General features: G+C 42.2%; 1 protein-coding gene across 10 annotated transcripts in view; it reads left to right on the forward strand.

The window, feature by feature from the left end:
- SGMS1 (sphingomyelin synthase 1) overlaps window positions 1–16,603 on the forward strand; it is a 289,370-nt gene that overhangs the window by 194,899 nt on the left and 77,868 nt on the right. The window contains exon 1 of one of the 10 annotated variants that reach the window (XM_082854345.1): window positions 661–1,236. The exons of 8 other annotated variants lie outside the window; for them this stretch is intronic. The gene's annotated coding sequence lies outside the window, so the exon portion shown is untranslated. Of the gene's footprint in view, window positions 1–660; window positions 1,237–1,284; window positions 10,821–16,603 lie in introns of those variants that run through there. One more of the 10 variants, XM_082854346.1, reaches the window with a different exon arrangement.

Here is a 16,603-nt window from a genome sequence, read left to right on the forward strand (position 1 = left end):
TACAGTGACCGAGATAGAATGAATATTTCCAAAATCACTCTTACTCTTTAAAAGTTGGTTTAATTGTGGCATAAATGGAATCATTCCAATTTTAAGCCTTTTTTTCCCCCTGCTACTAATAAAATTTCTCTTGTATAACAGGAACACCAAATCCAAGAATCCTAAACCAAAAGCTTCTTCAGTTTTCTATCACTTAAATAAGGGACTCAGACCATGCAAATACCAAAGAACTATTTCAGCTCGAAAATTCTTTGGATATTTTAACATTGAAAAGAATTTAAACAAAAATTATGGGCCGGTTTGTCCACAGGTTTGGAGATTTTGATTCAGTAATCAGAGGGACAGGACAGCATTGTTTGAGTGCCCACTCTATGTCATGCACTGTCCAAATGCTCTGCATGTATTATTACATATAATCTGTCCAGCAAACTGTTGGGTGAGCATTTTGTCCCTTTCACTGCAGATAATTAACCCGCGCAAGATCATACAGTGTCAGAGGTTAGATCCATCTTGGAGGTTAGATCCCAATCTGCTTTGTCGCCAGATTCCATGCTCATTACCTCCAGGATCGCTGCCTAGCTTAAGAACTTTTACTAAGTAACAGAAATTAACATACATCCACTGATCAAGTATCTATCATAACAAAATTAATCCTTGTTTTGTAAGAGTTGTAAGGCCATCTACCATTTTCTTGACGTTGTTAAAGGCTTAAGTTTTAAAAAAAAAAAGTCTAAAAGGCTCCTAAGCCTCATATAAATCAAGAAAGGAAAGTTCCGCCTTAACCGACAGTGAACAAGCTCATTGGTTAGGATCACACGGGCTGACTCATTTCTTTTTTGCTGTGTTAGAGGGCCACACCCCGCATTCCAAAAAAACCTCTGCTGCCCGGCCACACCCGCGGCCTCCCTGCTGGAGCCTCTGGGTTTGGACCCGGCGTGCCCGCTCACAGCTGCTCGAGGGAGAGGATCCTCCCGCCACCCGCCCGCCGGGGCGTCGGCTGCTCAGCGCCGCGGTCCTTGCACTCCGACCCCTCAGGCCGCGGGAGAAGGCGGCCAGGGCCCGCCGAGGCGCGGGCGCACCCGAAGAGCCGGGGTCGCGGGTCGGCGCGCCGCCGTCCGCCTTCGCCTCTCCGCCAGAGTCCGGGCGGGCAGCGCGCACCCTGAGCGCGCCGGCGCCGCGCGCAAACTTGGCGCCCCGGGAAGTTTCCCGAGACTTGGCCTCCTGGGAGGAGAGACCGTAAGTACTGCTCCTTCTGGGATACTAGGTTTCATTAGTGTGCTCTCTGGGGGACGCGTTGTAGCAGTCACAGACGGTGGGACCTGGTTAAAAGCCGGGACAAACAGCCTCCCTTTGCCTTGCAGAAGACACTCGGTACCGCAGTCGTTGCCATTCCTTCTACAGCGAAGTAAAGGGACTCTTAGTTTTTACTAAATCCGCCTTGATGATCAAACAGGCAATAGCTATTGACACCTGAGAACGCTCACAGGGTAGTTGATAAAACAGTGGATCGGGATAGGCTGCGTCAACAAATGCTCTGAATGTTGCGGGGTGCTTTTGACAGCCAAGGATCCAGGGGGTGGTTTCGGTTTGGGGTTATCCGGCTTTCCTAATGGAGGTTTTTGAGGTAGTGGGGTTATATTTACAGCTTGGTTACTCAGTTTTGGGGAACTACTCACTTTCTCAGATTCCAGTCCCTGTACAAAAAGGTCCTTCAGCCAACTTCTCTGGCTGGTTCGGAGCGAGCTGGTGAGTGAGATCTGCGCTCAGTGCCAGAAGGAAGCACGTGCTCCCTGTGATTTGGAGTGGGCATGTTTACTCCACAGCCATGCTTTCTATTTATTATGGCCAGGTAACTGCTCTTGTGGAATTTGCGGAAGTAAATACACCGAGAGAATGCATGGCACTTGCTTTTTTCCCCCCTCCCTCTCCTATTTGAGTTTGCTGTGTGTAGATGTTACTTAGGTTGTAACGGGAACCAGGAGACCTAAGGTCTATTAACCCTGTTGAACTGATTGTCACTTTTAAATTTATGTAGAAATAGTGAGCTTCTTTTAAAAATCTGCTCTTAATTAAAACTGCTTTTTAATGTAAGAAGTTAGTCAGCAAATGCATAGCAGTTTGTATGGTGCAGGCAAATTATTTTCTTCCAAGAGGGATGGGGAGGTAGAGGGCAGGAGAAGCATAATCTTGTGATTATTGCTGTTTTACTAAGGACATAGTGCAACAGACAGGTATCACCACCAGAAACACTGACTGTGCTGAAAAGGCAGGCTGAAGACTCCCTTGTAGCATAAAGGATGACAGGAAAATGTAAACTGAATTATGAAGTTCCAAATATGAATTATAGAGGTATGAAGAGTATCTTTACACTTCCTTCATTTTTGAAGATGCAGACTCTAATGCAGTAGACAAGCTCCGTAACAGAAAGAAAGAGTAAAGTGCTTTGCAGCTGACTTCTTTAGCTCTATAAAGGAAACTACTCTAGAAAGAAATCACTTCCAAGTGGAATAATTAAAATGTTTTTTAGAATTTTTAATTAGTTACACTTTGAACTCCTAGTACCACTGTTTTTGTGCTCATGGGCTAATGGGTAAACTCAACTTGCTTTGAGTTTAACTGATCAAACACCTCCTGTGAGAGGTAACACCTTGGGATCCCATTTCTTTTGGGAAACAGACTGTGATATTGACAGAAATGGCCTTAAGTCCACTGGGGTACTTGGAACAGCCCCCTCAGGTGGTGAGCATGGGAAAATATGTCTAAAATCTAAAGGGATAATTAAATTTTAATTTTGATTCAAGTTTTACCTAATAGTTGTAACAGAGCTGAACATTTAAGTGAGATGCTTTGCACCTGCTACCTCATTCTGTTTTTCCCAATAATGCTGAGAGGTAGAGGTATTATCGTCTCTGTTTTGTGATGAAGAAACAGCCTCAGCAAGGTTACATAATCTCAAAATTTCACAGTTGGTTAATTTAATTTATAATACAAGGTAACATTTAAGGTTTGTAATTTTTCCCATGTGGCCCCAAGTGCTCCTAATATAGTGTTGATTTTTCTGTGAGAAATAATCTAGAGGTGGTTCTGGGTTCAAAGAAGATTTTTAAGGAGTTTTAAAAGCTCTGCATTGCCCCAGTACCAAAATATCAAAGTTCAAGGAATAATGCATTTACTTTGGAAGCTTGTGGTTTTCAAATATTAACTAACATGAGCCTGTTGATACCTGAGGCTGCCTAATAGTTGCTGATTTGGAGGGACTTTCTCCTGCCATCTTCCCTGAAGCCCTTCTGGTTCTGGATGTGCAGATTCTTCTCCTCATCAAGGACAGCTTGGCTGTTCTCTAATTGTAACACCAAGCAGCTGGGTCCGTGGACGTCCAGTGGTTGAATGTCTGAGTGTACTCCAGCAGTATTTTATATGCTATGTGAAATGATTTTAAATTTCTGCTAGCACTTAGGTTAATGTTGAACCTGTTTGTTGGGAATGGTAAGGTCATGAAAGGCACACTCTGAACGCTAAGCTTTTCTTGTTAGACGGGAAAGGCTCAGCGTGTCTCACCAGGGGCAGCCAATTCTGAGAGTCCATCTGCTGGATCATCTGTTGGGATGTCATATAATATACAAGAGAACATGCCACCTTCTTAGAAGACCACGGACTACAATATCTATTCCAGGACCGAGTGTGGCTCACACCCTCCCTCATCATTTTTGCCATCTCTATGACACTGAACACCCACCCAGCTTCCCAAGCAAAGCAAGGATGCCTTGGCCTCCTCCTTAAACCTCTCTAAACCCTAGCTGCTTGAAATGACTGGAATTCTTGAGGATGTTGAAAGGACATGCCAGTGTGATGATAAAACCATTTGGGGGTGATCTTGAGAAAATCATGGAGAGAAAGAAGTATGCCAGACAACTTAGGTTTTGAAAACCGGGGAGATGGTAAATTCTGGAAACTTTAGCTGCAGAGTGTATGTTGCTGTTTAGCAGACTAATAGATCACATTTTTGAAAAGATGGATTGGGACCACTTAAAAAATCGTGGTGGTGATCAGTATCTAGCATCACTCATCTCCAGTTGACCTTTCTTTTTCGATAGTTGCTGAACTAGTATATCAGGACATGCCATAGATACGACATGTCTGCTCTGGAAAAACATTTAACAAAGGGCGGTGTGTATGCTTTACTCAAGGTGGACAAAGTGGGTGGACAATAGTGTAGGTAAGTGGGTTTGTGTCTTATACCTGAAGAGGGCTGATCAGTAGGGTGACGTCAGACTTGAATAAGGTGCCCGCAGTGTGCCTTAATGAGGGAGTTTGATACAGCTGGACAACAAAACACACACTAGTAGAGACAGAGAATTTAGAACCAAGGAGGTGATAATCCCACAGTTCTTTGAAGCACTGTAGATAGTGATTAAGAACAAGGACTTTGGAGCCTGCCCTTGGGCAGGTTATTTGAGCGCTCTGTGCCTCAGTCTCTTCATTCATAAAATTCAGATAATAATACTTCCGTCATACGGCCATTGAAAATGTTAAGGATCAAATTAGATTATTCAGGAGAAGTGCTTAAAAACAGAGCCTGACTGTAAATTGTATGTGCCGCCTTTTAGTGTTTCGTTGTTGCTACTGCTTTTTCTTCCTGTGGCAATGTTGTGCATATTTCTGGGTTTATGTTTAAGTGTGTGTCCAGAATGGAGTAATCAGGTTTTGGAGAGGGTCTAGAAACTATATGAACAGTGGTTGAAGACGCTGGAGACGTATACCTTAGTGTAAAAGCTGAGAGAGAGTGATCATATACTGTGAAGTGAAGCAGAGGTGGTCACATTCTGAATTCTGAGACATTTCATGCAGTCTAACAAGTGCTTTCTCTTAAGGAGCTGTAGCTTGGTATCAGAGAAATCTCCATTAAACTAGGATTTAGTAGAATTCTTTCCTGGTTATCAGTATAGCCTTTAACCAGGCAGTTAACTCAGTCGCTTTCCTTGGGGTGTGAGTTACCCCTCAAGGGACATTTGGACATAGTTTTGATGGATGCAGCTGGGGTGGGAAGATGTGCTGCTGGCATTTGACGGGTAGAGGCCAGGGATGCTGCTAACGTCCTGCAATGCACAGGACAGCCCCCAAACTAAAAATCATCCTGTTCAAATGTCGATAGTGCTGAGGCTGAGAAACCCTGGCTTAACTCTTCAATATATGTGTTTCTCTTTGTGAAGTGTGAATACTGATCTTTGCTTTAGGGACATCACAGAGTAGCTTTAAGAGTATATTTGTGAAAGGGCCTTTGAGAGTTAATGTATTCTGAAATCTGCAGATGTATACGGCATATACCTTTTATCAGCAGCGGCACATTAAAATATTATTTGCTCCGTTCCAGGGAGGAATATATTACAGTGGTTTGAGAGTCCAATAAGCCTATGCTTGAATCTCAGCGCTACCAATTCAACCTGCTGTGTGATTAGGGGCAAGTTTCCTTATGTGTGAAAACCCAATTCATGTTTCATAGAGTGTGGACTGTGCTACCAGATTTACATTCATGCCTTGTATGTAGTAAGCCATGTTACAATTAACTGTTTTGGCAATGGGATTGAGTGGTGCTTATTAAAATGTAAGATTTGGAAAGAGGATGAATAAAGAAATTGGATCTTAATATTAAAAGACAGAAAACAAAAAGTCTTCTTGTCTTCAGAAATTAGGAGAGGTGAATGTCTTTGCAAGTGTTGATTTGGCCTCTTAGGTAAGGACCATAATATGCACCAAGGTGAGAAGCGCTTATCTGAGGAAGAGGATGAGTTGCATGGAAAACAAGAGTTACCTACGTCATATTAGTCTGGAACTAGCCAGGATATAGTTTCTAGGTTTGTGAATTGCTCCACTACAAAAACTTGTAATGTTTGTTCTTAAGCAGTGTAATTCGCTCTGTTTTTTCATCTTACTCTTGATATTACGGTTTCTTAATATATTTTCCAGTGCCTTAAGATGTAAGCAACACACCCAGCCACTGAATGTGCAAGTGCGTCAGCTTTGCAGTCTTAGTGATTTCTGTACCTTCTCAGCCTCCCCCCAAAAGATAAGGCAAAGCTCTCATGTGATCACTCTTCCTGTCACCTCCACTTGTGCACCAGCTGTGGACCTAGAAGTCTGGAGTCCATCCACAAGGCCCACTGTTTTCCTGCTGCTATGGCAACCTATGTCAGTATGTAGCATATCCATAAAATCAGTTGAAAGTTAATGTATTTGACTTACAAGTGTGATTACGTGTGTGTGTGTGTGTGTGTGTGTGTGTGTGTGTGTGTGATAAGGCTTGGGTGGAAAGATCCCCAAGTGTGTACAACCCACCTGCTGTCTACTTTGTAAAGGCAGAATGTTTTGTAGGAATGTTCATCTCCCAAGGAGGTAGCAGTCAGAGACCCAGCAATGAAAAGTTCCCTGAGTTAGAAAGAGGCTCTTACTCAGGTTGGAGAGTGGAAGTTAGTGATTTTTTAAAGAGAGGCTACTCCTAATTTTCTTTCTCATGGTCCTTAACTGCATTGGAACTGAATTGTTTAAACCTCACATAAACATGTGACTTCAGCCCTCAGATGGAAGAAGTGTTTGTTAGTCCCCCAGCAGCTTGCCTCTCTCTGGGCATCTGGAAACTTTTCCTCCTGGAGCAGTGGGGAGAGTTCATGGCTGGCTCATACCAGGAGAGCGATGGCAGCCCCAAGGTGAAGTGCAGCAGCTGCATGTAGAATGGATCAAAGGGGATCAAAACACCCTTTGGAGAATTTATAACACAGACTAAGCCCTGTTAGTGCTCGGAGGCTTTCATTAAGCTAACGTTCAAGCTTGCTTAACTCTCCTGATTGTGCAGAAATAGAAGGTGGCATTCGAGACCCTCATGGTCTCAAGCTGCCCCTGATTTTCTGGGTAAGCATTCTTGGCAAAAACTCAGTGCTTCTAACGGAGAATCCCGAATTGGTTACACAGAATTGCATACCTCTGTGGGGTCAGAAGGCAAGAGTTTGATATGAAAGCAAAGCTGAAAGTCAGGTTCATGATAAACTAAATGGGATTGATAGATACATCACTATTTTAGATGGTGCCGTTGACCACAGTTCTTGAGACCTGACCGATGACTGCTCCACTTTAGGTACATCCTTATATGTATCATTTTGATTTCTCAGAGGTGGATGAGACTAGAAGATTCCATGAGCTGCCGAGAAAAAGTGTTGGAAGGCTGACTGTGGATTTACAAAGGCCCCTGGGCACCGGCTTGGTAAAACTCTTCGGTATTTGATACCAAAATCCAAGTTCTAGCCTTGTGCTGAGTCAACAGATCTAAAGATAGATTTCTTTGGGTTTTGAAACTAGAGTCTCACCAGAAGGCCCCAACACATTTTAGACATAAAAGGAACAAAGAGATTTAAAATGTCAAAGTAGAGTGTAATAGGATAGCTCATTCTCCATGTCTGAGGTCTGTTAGCTTGTATTTTTGGCGTTTAATGGTTTTCTAAAAATATGCTTCTTTCAATATCAGTTGTGGTTGGAGTTTTCTGTGCTGCTTCTTTTTTTTTTTTTTTTTAAGCTGTCTGTCCCCCTTCCCTGAAATTCGTAAAGACTTCATCTCCCTGTGGAGTTGTTGGCTCCTACCCTAAATGTGGTGTGTGTACCCTCATGAGGGCCAACAGGGAGACCCCTTCCACTTTCTGACTTGGATAAAAAGATAAGACCCCCAAAGAAACTATAAAACACCTCTGTAATGAATGAATCGCAGCAAAGATAGAGAAAGTAAGTAAAGAGATTAAATGGCTTCTAGGGCAGAATTATAACTTAGTTAAAGGTACTGGCATGCTAGTCTGAGAAGGGATCTGTTTGAAGGGGAATTTAGCAGACTGGAACTTGGAGAGGCCATGCTGGCCTCTCTACGGGAGAAGGTCCCCTGCCCCTCGTATAGTATCAGCAGGTCTCCGTATGGATCTTATCCCAGTGGTGGGGCCGTCTGTGGGCTTTTGAAATCAAATGGTTAGGTTCCCAACCTGACTCAGACTGTGGTCTTGCCCTCCCCACTGAACACCCTTGAGCCTACCTTTTTTTTTTTTAATATTTTTGGCTGTGCTGGGTCTTCGTTGCTGCACACGGGCTTTCTGTAGTTGCCGCGAGCGGGGGCTACTCTTCATTGGGTTGCGCAGGCTTCTCATTGCGGTGGCTTCTCTTGTTGCGCAGCACGGGCTCTAGGGGCGTAGACTCAGTAGTTGTGGCGCACGGGCTTAGTTGCTCCGCGGCATGTGGGACCTTCCTGCATCAGGGCTGGAACCCGCGTCCCCTGCATTGGCAGGCGGATTCTTAACCACTGCACCACCAGGGAAGTCCCCCCCGCCCCGAGCCTACCTTAACCTCACAGTGCAGTGTCGGGCCATACAGGAAGCCACAAAACACATTACCCTTCCATGCCCGTGATGCATCCTTCTGATTATAATTTGGGTTCCTCATGAATTATACTTTTCAGGAGACACAGGATCAGCAGATATCAGCATCCACCATCCAGTCTACATGGTGGTATTAAATTGACATTTTTACTTTACTGTCACCCTGAGTTTGGTTAGCCTGAACCCTCTCTTGATCACCATATTTATGAATTGCAAGGTTCAAGGGCCAGCCTTGGACTGTGGTAAGTCCACCAAGATGCAATACTCTGCACGGACTAGCTGGCTTCCCCACTGTTGCTTGTCTTCACCTTTTCTTACGTTGTGACTGGCAACATAAGAGTGTGATTCCCATCCTAATGATAGTATATTTTTTGCTTTTTCGAAAATGTTGAGAAGAAAAATGAGTGTAACGGAATGCTTATTCATGCTGGAAGTGTGATGGTCTATTGTGAGTGACTCATGTAAACATGAGTAAAGCAAACTAGAATACATTGTTATCATTACAGTTACCATGTAAACTAACTACTTCCTACTTTGCTAGTTAGTGTATCCTGTAATTCTCATTTAAATTGCACAAATTACTAAACAATTACGGAAGTCCCCAATCACAGCAGTTCATAGCCCACATTTCACAGTAGAATTTTTCAGTACCGTTTTGTATTGCTAAGATTCTTGTACATTTATGAAGTGTACTTTTATTTGGTTCTCAGGATAATATGGCCAAGTCTTTGGGGCATTAGGGTTCTGGAAGCTGTGGTACTTTTAAAGTCTATTCATGTAAAACTGTCCTTTTAATATTTTTATATTCCCACGGATATACTGAAACGATTCCCTGCAGTTAAGTACTGTTGATAGTAAGTGATTTTGTGCTATTCAGCAATGGTTTGATAATATCAGTCTAGTGGGCTGGGAGAGTCACCTTCTTAAACCTTTAGCATTTACTTCTGGGAGCAGAATTCTCAGGAGAAGCAGGAACCTGATGTTATTTACTTTGATGATGTCCACATAAAGGTCAGAGATGTGAAAGTGAATGTTTGTAACCCAGAAACTAGCCATCACCGGTCTAGATCAAAGGGAATGCCTCTTACAATTGGAGCAGCTCCGGGATAGATGCAGATATGTCGTGTGGCACACGGCCCTGGGAAGACTCTAGGAGAATCCTCTTGGAAAGAAAGTAAGGATTGGACTGGGACAATGCAGTAGGGAATAAGCAGGAGGTTATTCCCATTGGGTTGAAGAATAGGGAACACAAAGCAAGATTCTAATGTTATTTACAATTCCAGAGAGCTCCTCCTCTTAATGGACTGAACCCTATACTTCTCACCAGCCAACATTTTCTCCAGACCTTCATTCTCAAAGTGTGTTCAAAGGAGGTTTATTCTCTGAAAGTTTGTTAACTAAGTTATCTGAGTAAATTGTGTGTTCCTGTGGTTGGAGATCTGGTAGGCCAGGGGTTGTTATATTTTTAAATCGTAAATAGAATGAACAAAAGGGCTGATAGTTCTACAGTGCTTCTCTCTGTATCCACCTGTTCCCTGCGAACGCCCACAGAAACACCCACAGCAGGAGTTCTTCCCCACAATGGAGATGACCATATGCTAGACCTCTGCTGTCCAGTCCTGCAGCCACTGGCCACTTGCAGATATTTAAGCACATTAAATAAAATTAAATTAAACATTCTGTTTCTTAGTCATGCTAACCACATCCCGGTGCTCAAGAGCTACACGTGCTTGGTGGTTACCATGGTGGGCAGAACAGATACAGAACATTTACATCATCTCATCCCAGGAAGGTGATTCAGCCTTAAGGGAAAATATGTATTAAGGCATTGGATCCATTTTCAAAGAATTCCTGTATAAACCAAAACATTTCTAGGGTTTAACAAAGATGACTCTTTTAGGCCAAATGAAGGTATTAGTAGTATTATTGAAAATCTTAGCTTTCCTCAAGTTTCAACTTTGAATTCCAGCGGAGCATGACTGCTTTTGAGAGTCAAAGTGAATTATCAGCACATTATAGTGTAACTGGCTAGTCAGGGCCTAAGTAGGAAAACAGAAGCCACTTTTATTTACAATAGAGGGTATTTAGTGAAGTTCCTTCCACAGGTGATGGTGCAGCAGGGAGCCCACTGAAGAAGCCTAGAGATTAGCCCCAGCAGGAAGTCATTACCAGTCTCAGGCTGGAGGGACAAGTTGTGGAGGCTGTTATTGGAGCTCAGGGGCAGATAAAAGCCAAAGCCACAAAGGACATCCGGGACAGGAAGGTGAGAAGTACCCCGGCAGCTTCTGCTCTCCAGTCTTCTGCCAGCGCCTCCCATTGGTTGAATCCAGCATGTTGATCCCCTGTGACAACGCAGAGCAGAGTCGGGGACCAGAAGGGATGGATCTATCAGCCCAGGACCAACGCAGCTGGTATCTGGTGAGCTGAGCACCTCTTATGTATTAGGCTCGCCAAAAAGTTCATTCGGGTTTTTCTGTAACATCTTACAGGAAAACCTGAACGAACTTTTTGGCCAACCAATATAAGGTGACCTCATGCGTCCTGGCCTCCAGGCGTGCGCAGTCATGCTCTTTTCCATACATCACTTAGTAGACTGCATTACATGTTTCTCCCTTGAGATGGACTGTGAACTCCTTGGGGCAGGGACTGTGTTCCACGCATCTTGGTAGTCCAGGTCCCGCGCACATAGTGAGTACATTTTTAGGTTTTTAACAGATTGGTTCAAAATTTACTGAAGTGCGTTGTTTGGAAGATTTTTTCACAGAAAGCTTTCACTTTTTTTTTTTTTAAATAAAGAATATGTTTGCAGCCACCAAATTAAAAAGGTAGAAGCCAGCGCCCTCTCTAAGTGGGCAGGGAAGATGAGGAACCTAGGAATGTAGTATCATGAGTAAGAAGAATGAGTGGGAGAGGGGAGGGCCTGGAGATAGGGAACCAGGGCAGGAATCTTCTGGGGGAAGATTATTAGGGGCTAATAATTAAACGTCTGGACTAGCCCAGTTATCCTGAGTGCTATCTTTTCAGAATCCCTGTGGTTTGTCATTTTGGCTCAAACTAGGGAAAAGCGGAGCCTCTGAAAAGAACCTCCCCTGGCAACTAAAAATACTATACACTGATTATACAGAAATAGAAAATAAATCAGTTCCTGGTATGCCATCAGCTTTGGATCATTGACTTTTTTCTCCCAATATTTTAAAATAATACTGTAATCTTTAATATTGTAATAATATCTGTAATCTCATAGAGATTTTAAATTCAGTTTAATTACCCTGTTTTCTACACTGAGTCCACTACTGTCCTGACTCATGTGATGGTTTATGATAAAAGTAAATTTGCACCTAGCATAAAGTAAGCATTCGATAAATGTTTGTTCACCAAGTGAATGGCTATATGATTAGGAATCATAATGTAAAGCCTTCAGCTATTTTTCATAGCATGAAATCATTGCAGAGAGCTCTGATCTAAACCTGTATATTTCATTATCTGTATTATGTCCTTTAGCTGCTCACAATGGTTAGGCCTTATCTCTTTCCTTCACAGCTGCTGCATAAGGTAGGTATTATCATCCCCGGTCATGAGTAAACTTGCTGCTGCTTCCATGTAATGGCCAGACGTTCAAAGACGAGTACGAGCTGGTCTCTGCCCTAGAGGAGCTCAAGATCTGGAATGTAGGTCCATTTCAGTGGAACTAATCCTGTCTTCAAGGAGGCCTCTGCCAGGGGCCTTAGGGTGAGCAGGACTTGCCAGGGAACGGGAGTGGGGCCTACACGAGGCATTCTAGGCCAGGTTCACAGCCCCTGTGAAGACTTGGAGCCCTGAAACAGCCTGACACTTTGGGGTTCCTTGAGTCACTGAGGGAGACCAGAATGCAGAGGCTGGAAGAGTGGTCTCCTGTAGGAGCATGATGGTGTCACAGGGGCGGGGGGGGAGGTTTAAATAATGTTATCCTATCTTTAAGCTACTAAACTTTGATGGCAGGGAGGATCTTATATCTCCCTGGATTGTAATAACCCACGCGATCCCTTCTGAAGGCCAGGGTGTAGGCAGCGACAGTGGTTCCAAGCAAGAGAGGACATATTCCATTTAGGAGAAGTCTGTGGAATAGAATTGGTGGGACTTGGTGACCACGTTTATGTGAGAAGGTGAGGGAGAGGTGCGGAATGATGACAACCCTTAACCTACAAGAGAGTGCCTCTCCCTACTGTTCTTTTCCTTCCTCCCACCATACTCGAAAAAATGTCTTTTTTTTCATGACGTGGAATTTAACCTTAAAATTGCCCAGGTCTAAACTAACCAGGAAATCCTCAAGGGATAACCAGATTTTCTCCCTGAAGTGATTTTCATCTAAGTGGGAGAAGTTTTAATACAATGAAAAATCAGTGCTTCTTACTTTCTGCCCTTCTATGACTGTTATCTAGAATTTTATTGTGAAAATAACTTGAAAAGTGAGGAGTATGAGTATGGGGTTTTTTCTTTCTTTTTTTGCTGTGTTTGTTTTCTGAACGGATAACCTCTCCTGATCTTTGGAGCATGGAGTATTCGGCAGATTTGGGCTCAAGCTCTCCATGTGTCAGGGTGCTAGGTGTGGATAACTAGACATGTCAAATTGTCTGGGCTGGGTACTGGATTCGTGGTTTGCCTATGCTAGCTTAACTTACTCCTCACAGCATTAATATTATAAATAACACAATGATACATTATATATACATATATATATATATTTTTTTTTTTTTTTTTTGAGAGGTGAGCAAACTGAGGATGAGAGAATGTAGGTAGTTTAAGGCCATGCAGCCAGGGACAGAAATGGAAAAATGCAAATTCTTGCTCTTTCTTTCACTTGTGTAGTTTGCCATGGGGCCTGCAGCAGGAACGCTGGCAGACAAAGAGAGTGTGTCAGTCAGTGCAGTCGGGGGGCAGATACCATAAAGTAGTTTGAACAGGGCAGCAGTTAAATATTGAGAGTTATTAGCTATGACAAGGGGTTGGAGCAATGATGCCTGGCTAATAAGAAGTAAACAGAGCTCTAGAATGCAGAAATAATAGATAATAGGGAGCAACCACCGGCCCTTGGGCCCCTGAGGCAAAGGCCACACCTCATACCCGATCCAGACCTTGCTGGAGAGAACGCTCCTGGCTGCGGCCCACTGTATGGCAGAGAAATTGCTGTGGTGCCAGGCTGGCGGAACTTGCTGAAAAGGCACCATCCATCCTTTGGGGTGCCGGGGAACGCTGTGCACAGGGAGATGTGGACGGGGATACTCCACTACAAAAGCAGTAGACGGGTGCCAGCGAAGCTGCTCATACGGCAGGAGGCTGCCAAGGAGTGCACCAGAACCAGGAGGCACGGGGCCTTCCTCCAGCAGTGTCTTTCCAGCATCTCTTGCTGACACAGGTTAACAGCATCATGCAAGCGAGCAAGTGAAAAAATTTCTCAGGGGCCCAGATCCATTTATGCAGATCAGGCAGTAAAGGGTGAACTTATGGCAGACAGACAGTAAATTCATAACTGGCACAGGGAGAAAAAAGCTCACCCTTTTCTCAGAACCTTTATTTTTCTTTCATTCAGCCAAGCAGTAGCACATGATGTGTATATTTTGGAGTGGTTTTTATTTTTTCCCTTGATGGTACTTAATCATTTTCCTCAGACTTTGAACACTGTATGGTTTGATAACCTGTGTTATCCATATGGTGACTTATCCCTAAGGGACTGTTGAAGATTAACTTTCTTTCATTTTCTTTTTTATTGTTTGCCTCTTAAACCTTAGATAAATTCCTGGATAATCAGGAATTGGTGCATGCTACATTTATGAAATGCCATCCAACCAGATGACATCCCAGGCTTTTTGTTGAATGCTTGTGAAAATATTTGGTACAACCTAGAATTGTAATTGCACATGAAGTAATTCAATCTGAGATTTATCTCTGACGCTTTATAAATATTTGCCAAAGGATTTCACAATATATAGGGTTATGGTTTTATGTGTGTGTAGTGGTTGTTTGCTAGTGCATTTCTTTACTGCCTTCTTGTGAATTTAGAAGAGTAGACCTTCCAGAAGAGCTTTTTAAAGATTTTTCCCTCCGGGTTGTTTTCTGCATTCCATGGCTATGAACTGCTGGATTTCAGAGCAGTTTCTTGCTCCCTAACACCATGCAATGCATAATTCATCATTTTGTTTAAAACATTAGAAAGGGACAAGTACTCAGCCTTGACCTTGAACCCAAGTTGGTAACTTGATCTGTCTGTGCTGCCTTCTTTTTCTCTACTTCATTTCTTATTTTGAGTTTTTCTCCCTCAGAACTCTCCTGAAAAACCTTTTAGCTCATTAAATATATTTTGGGAGGTTCAGGAGTTTTAAAGGCTTATAGCTTTAACACTTTTTTAAATTAGATTTCAAATGTAAAGAGAGAGAGAATTGTCCATAATCTTACATTCAGGTAACCCATGATGACGTTGAAAATAAATAAAAACAGTGCGTGTACATGGCTAACATACAAATGGTATCAAAAGGTACAAAAAGAGAAGTAAAAGCCTCTCCTCAAATGTGACTGTTGTTACATTTTTTGTGATTTCTTCCAGGAAAAAAAATGTTTTGGGCATATATCTGCATCTTTCTGGCTCTCTGCTTTTTACAATTTTATAATAAAGGGATTCAGTTGTACATATTTTCTATAGCCTTTTTTTTTTTTTTTACTTTTCCTGTTACTTTTTTAGAGCTCTTTCCCGTCAACGCACAGATCTTCCTTATTTACTTTAATATGATATGTACAAGATTTCATTATTTCATCCACATTATGGACGTGTAGTAATTGATTTTACCTTTGTCTTCTGGCTAGTTTAGTAATTGCCAAGTATTTGTGGGGAGGAGTTGTAGTTACCTACTGGAGTTATTACAGTTCGCCTTTTTGTAAATAAACCTCCTGATGATATGTCAGTAGGTTACATTCCTAGCAGTGAGATGGCTAAGTCAGAGGATGTGTGCATCTTTAACTTTGGTAAGAATTGCCGATTGTACTCTAGAAGGTCTACACAGATTGGTTTTCTCTTCCCAAGGTTGTGTCTTTCCCACACCCCCATCACCACTGTAAATCACAAGGCTTTAACATTTTTGCCAATCTGATAAGTTAAAAATGCTACCTCTATGTTTTCACCTGCTTATCTTTAATAACAGGTTTCGTATCTTTCTATAGGTTCCTTGGGCATTCATATTTCTTTTTGTAAATTGTCTGCTCTTATGCTTTATTGTGTACTGTCTCCTTCCTCTTCTCCTTCCTCTTTCTTTTTGCTCCTTTTCTTCCCTACAGGGTTCTTTGTCTTTATCATATTGACTTATATGAGCTCATTTTAAATTAGGGAAATTAGTCCTTTCATATATGTATTGCAAATATTTTTTCCCATGTTATATATCCTGTCTTTCATTGTTCATTGAAAATATTGTTATTCTGGTGTAAGGAATATAAAACATGTTCTTTTTAAAAAGAAATGAAAGAAGGTTGGGGGTTAAGAAAAGTTGGCCACACTATCTGCTGTTTTTGAGGCCTGGTAGTTGTAGTTTGGGACGAAAATTATTTCCATGAATCCTAGTGTGTCTCATAGCCCTGGAGACCCCATACCGTCTTATTTACACCAAGACCACTGATACCAACCTCCTTCCTCTTTCTTTGTGTTCGCGTGGTTATCTGTCTAGACCAGCCAATCAGAGCTAATTATATCCATTCTCTTGTGAGTGGAGTGTTGCTAAAACAATATTTTTTTTAAATCCAATTTTAAAATAATAGATCAAGAATGGATATCCCTCCAAATTTCTTCAAAGAACAGACTTCTCATTTGAACATTTAAAATTTAAGATTCTGGTTAACAAAAATTGACTGTATGAAAGCACGTTACATATACTGTAAACTATGACTCAGCCTAAATCCAAGGAAAATATTTGACTAGTTCTTTCCCGGAGAAGATTTTAAGGATTTCCTGAAATTTCGTATAATCTATGTTTATGTACTTATTCATACATGTGGAAAGCCTTTTAATGGTATCCTATAAAGGGCAATATTATGGTACAGTATTTTCCTGGTTTGACCTACAGTCCTGTTCTCTGAAAATAGCAATAAATCTTAATTTCCAATAGGATCCTGGCCTCTTTTTCATGCCATTTGACCTGAGATGAGGTGTCTAATGGCTTTGTGTACTCTTCATAGTTCTATGA

The sequence above is a fragment of the Leucopleurus acutus genome (genome assembly GCF_964270905.1).
Source record: "Leucopleurus acutus genome assembly, chromosome: 14".
Lineage (NCBI taxonomy): Eukaryota > Metazoa > Chordata > Mammalia > Artiodactyla > Delphinidae > Leucopleurus > Leucopleurus acutus.